The sequence below is a fragment of the Crocodylus porosus genome, unplaced genomic scaffold (assembly GCF_001723895.1).
Source record: "Crocodylus porosus isolate Cpor-Errol unplaced genomic scaffold, CroPor_comp1, whole genome shotgun sequence".
Taxonomy (NCBI): Eukaryota; Metazoa; Chordata; order Crocodylia; family Crocodylidae; genus Crocodylus; species Crocodylus porosus.
In genome coordinates this window covers 6,721,040-6,725,308 of record NW_017728912.1, presented here as the reverse complement: position 1 = coordinate 6,725,308, position 4,269 = coordinate 6,721,040, and the positions used below count along the sequence as shown (strand labels likewise).

Below are 4,269 nucleotides of genomic sequence, written 5' to 3'. Positions count from 1 at the left end.
TAGGTTTAGGTTAGATATTAGGAAGAACTACTTCACTGTAAGGGTAGCCAGAGCCTGAAATAGGCTTCCCAGAGAGGTGGTGCTCTCACCTTCCCTGGAAATCTTCAAGAAGAGACTGGAAAGGCACCTGGCTGGGGTCTTATGACCCCTCTCACCCCCCGTGCTCATTTCTGCCCATGGCAGGGGGTCGGACTCGATGATCTGACTAGGTCCCTTCCGACTCATTGATTCTATGTACAGCATAAATCAAAGGAAACTTGTATCCAGCCAGATGAGGGCAGCACAGGGGCCCTGGAGCCCTTTCCCAGCAAGGCAATGGCAGGCCAGAACCCCACACAGCGTCCACCCATCCAGGAACAGGCCCCTGGGCATCTACACCGCCCCTGACCACCCAGGATAAGGCTCTGGCTGGGTGGAGGCAGTGCAGGGCCCTGGGGCCCAATCCCAGAACACAAGGGCAACACGGGGCCTGACCCAGCCCACATAATTCATTGGGCCCACAGGGACAAAAGTTAACACCTACAATAAAAAAATTCCAACTTGTAAAAACTCCTTTCCTAATCCACTCCCATGATCACAACCCTTCTCACCAGTTCTTCAATCACATGACAAAGTGATCAAGAAAGGCCCTTCTTCACAAGTGAATTAGATGAATACCTAAAGTGTAAGCCCAAACCAGCAGTAAACTAAAACAAAGTAACCAATAAGAGATGAACTGCTTCATCTTAACACATGGAAAAGTGACTCCCTGTAGAGATCCTTCTACGGGTCCCATGGAGTGCACAGTATTAGCACTCTTAAGTGTGTACACACCTACACATGATTCAAAAGATAAACCCTGGGACTTCAAATAGTAATCCTGAGTGTCAAAAACATTCTGACCCTTTTCTGGTCTGAGTTCTTTGCAACAAAAGAATTGCTCTAATTTTTTTTTCTATAGTCAAACAACAAATGAAAGCTAAAAGCTAGCACTTTGAAGAGTGCCTTAAGTCTAAAAAAAGGTTGATTACCACTGACACAGAAGAATAACTTTTGAAATCTTATGACCACATCCTGCAACGCTTATGCTTTGCTTTGCTTAGTTCAAGTAAGATAAAATAATAGGAAAGTAGGGCTGGAAGGCACTTCAAAGTCATCTAGTCCAGCCTGCTAGTCAAGGCAAGAGCATCCCTGACTAAGCCATCCCAGAAAAGTGTCTGTCCAACCTGCTCGTGAAGAGTCCCAGGGATAAAGATGCCACAGTTTCTCTAGGTAGCCTGTTCCCACACTTGATTGCCCTCATAGTCAGAAAGTTCTGCCAACCTAAGCTTCCTCCAGTGTAAACTGAGGCCTCTGCCCCTAGTTCTGTCCCCTACAACCAAAGAGAAAAGCCCATCACCATCCTCTCTATAATCATCCTTCAGGTACCATATCACACACCACAGTTTCCTCTTCTCCAGGAAACTAAATAACCCTAGTTCTCTTTCAGTCTTTCTTCATAGGTCTTGTTCCATGCAGACCTCTAATAATTTTTGTTGTTCTCCACTGGACTCTTTAATCTGTTCACATCATTCTTGAAGTGTGGAGCCCAGAACTGAATGCAGTACTCCAGGTGAGGCCTCACCAGTACTGAATAGAGCATAAGAATCACTTCCCTTGATCTGCAAGTGACACTCCTGTTGACACAGCCCAGTATGCTGCTGCCCCTCTTTTGCAAAAGAACACACTGTTGGCTCATATTTCTCTTATAGTCTGCTGTAATCCCCAGGTCCCTCCCTGCAGCTCTGCAACTTAACCAGTCATTCCCCAGTCTATATTCATGCACGCAGTCAGTCTGCCCCAAGTGCAGGACTTTGCACTTGGCCTTGTTGAATCTTATCTCATTGATTACAAACTATATTTCCAGTCTACCAGGTCATACTGCATCCTAGCCCTGCCCTCCAGAGCATCTGCAAATCCACCCAATTGGCTGTCATCTGCAAGTTTGCCCAGCATGTAACTCAATGCCATCATCCAAATCATTAATGAAGATGTTGAATAATGTCAGACCCAGGATGGACCCATGGGGAAATCTCACTTAATACATCCTCCGAGCCAGATATGGAGACATCGACGACTACTTGTTGAGTACAATGATGCCAACCATTACGTATCCACCTCCTGGTACTCCGGTTCAGTCTGCATTCCCTTAGCTTGTTAAAGAGGCCAATTTATTAACAAATAGCAGAACACTAGCTTTCAGCCTCACCTATGAAAGCTTACACCTCTCTGAACCAGGAGCTGCCCTGCCTCACTTTCTTCCCCTCTTTTAAGAAAGTAAGTGTCCATTCCTTTTTAAGCCTGTCTCTGTACATTAACCAACAAAGCAGCAGAGAGGCCAGCAGCTGGGCAGAGATGGCCTGTCATGGACTCCTAGAGAGGCAGGGCTGGAAGGGACCACCAGAGATCACCATCTAGTCGAACCCCCTGCCCAAAGCAGGAACTTCCCTATTTGAACCGTTCCACGCACTCCATAATCTAAACTCCACATGAGATTACCGCTAACCCACACACACCAGAGCCCTAACACCTCATATGGGCATGGACACAGCATGGTAGCCGCACCCAACGATGCCCTCCTACTACGAACACGGTCAATATGGTCTCTAGAGACACTGGGTTTCAGAGGGCAGCGCTCCTGCAACACAAACCCATGTGAATCTGACTACGGGGAAAACCTGCTTCCTGACCCAGGGCCACTACGAATCTGGCCGCGGCGTTAAACTCCTGCCCAATCCCAAACCTGGCGACGGGGAAGGGCCGGCGCCTCCCACCAGGACCCAAAGAATGCCCAAGCCTTGGCCGCAGCCAAACCCCAATGCCCCTGAGGGAGGCTTCAAACCCGCCCACCCGTCCGGAGCTGAAGGCCATGTGGCGGCTGCTTTACCCACGACCCTAGCTCCAGAGGCAGGGGCAAAGCCGGCCTGGGCGGCGGCCTGGGCAGCTCCGGGAGTGGCACCGGTAGCCAGAGCCGCCGAGGCCGCGCCAGGCTGGGGGGCGACTCCCACCCCGGGCTCGCAGGTGCCCACGCCCCTCACTCCACTCGCCGCTGGCCGTTGGCCATGAACCCCGGCGCGCGCAGCCGGCCACTTACCCCATTGTCCGGTGTTTACCGCCAAGTCCCGCCCCACCCCGCCCTTCTAACTACACACCCGGAAGCTGCTCCGGACCGCAAATGCCGGCTAGTTCCACCCCCGCCCCCGCCAATCCAGCCTCCCCTCGCAGAGCCACCGGCCAATCGCAGAGCGCGGCCGGGCCGGTTGGCCAATGACGTGGCGCGCCTTGCGAAAGTGGGCGGGTAGAAACGGCCCCCCGCAGCCAATGGGAAAACCGGGAGAGTGGGGAGCCCTCTCTCTGACAGGGTTGAACTCGGAGGCGAGCTGGGCTGGGTAAAATCGCCGCGCATGCGCCGGCCGCTGTCATGGGCTGGAGAGGTAGTGCCGCCTCTTGCGTCATCAGCAGCCCTCATGAATAATGAACGAGGCTGCGGGCGTGGCCACGCCCCGTCCTGCAGGGGCGTGGGGAGCGTGGCACGTGCGGGGGCTTCCCGCCTTTGCTTTGCGGGGGGCTGCGGAGTGCCTCTTCGCTGGTCTCCGCCTGCCCTTAAATCCTCCCGAGAGCGGGGCAGGCGCAGCTCTAATGGGCAAGCTTTAGACGCAGCTTCCTCACTCCCTCACAGGTGCAAATGTCATAGAAAATGCGGGTCGAAAGAGGCCTCAGGAGGGCACCTAGCTCAACCCCCTGCAAAGCAGCGCCAGTCCCAAGTAGAGCATCAAAACCGAGGCTTTGTTCACCAGCGCTTAAAAACCTCCAAGGAAGGAGATCTCACCGCCCCTAAGTGATGTATTCCAGTACTTCACCACTCTCCCCCTGAGAGATTTTCCCCTATCTCACCTAAACTTCCAGTGCTGCAATTTAAGACGGTTGCTGCTTGTTCTGTCATCTGCCACCACTGAGAACAGTTTAGCATTTTGCTTGGCATGTGCACCTTGGGGAATGGGCCGAGGCTGTGCTGCCACAATAAGGATTGGGCCCCTCACGGCTCCCCTGCTGTCAGCCCCCAGAAAGCTAATATCTGACAAGTGGAGGTTGTGAGTGTTTTTGGCACTCTGCCCAAAAACTTTGCCAGCCCCTGGTCTAGCTCCATCCTCTTTGTAACCACCCTTCAGGTAGTGGAAAGCTGCTGTTAAATCCCTTCGCAGTCCTCTTCTCCAAATTAAATAAGCACAGTTCCCGCAGCCTCTCCTCAGA

The 4,269-nt window shown here is 52.6% G+C and overlaps 1 protein-coding gene across 1 annotated transcript in view; it reads right to left on the bottom strand.

The window, feature by feature from the left end:
- The window catches only part of KIAA1109 (KIAA1109 ortholog), a 242,219-nt gene extending 239,020 nt beyond the window's left edge, over positions 1-3,199 (bottom strand). The window contains exon 1 of the mRNA XM_019533955.1: positions 3,113-3,199. The gene's annotated coding sequence lies outside the window, so the exon portion shown is untranslated. The remainder of the gene's footprint in view (positions 1-3,112) is intronic.
- Between the last annotated feature and the right edge of the window lie 1,070 nt (positions 3,200-4,269).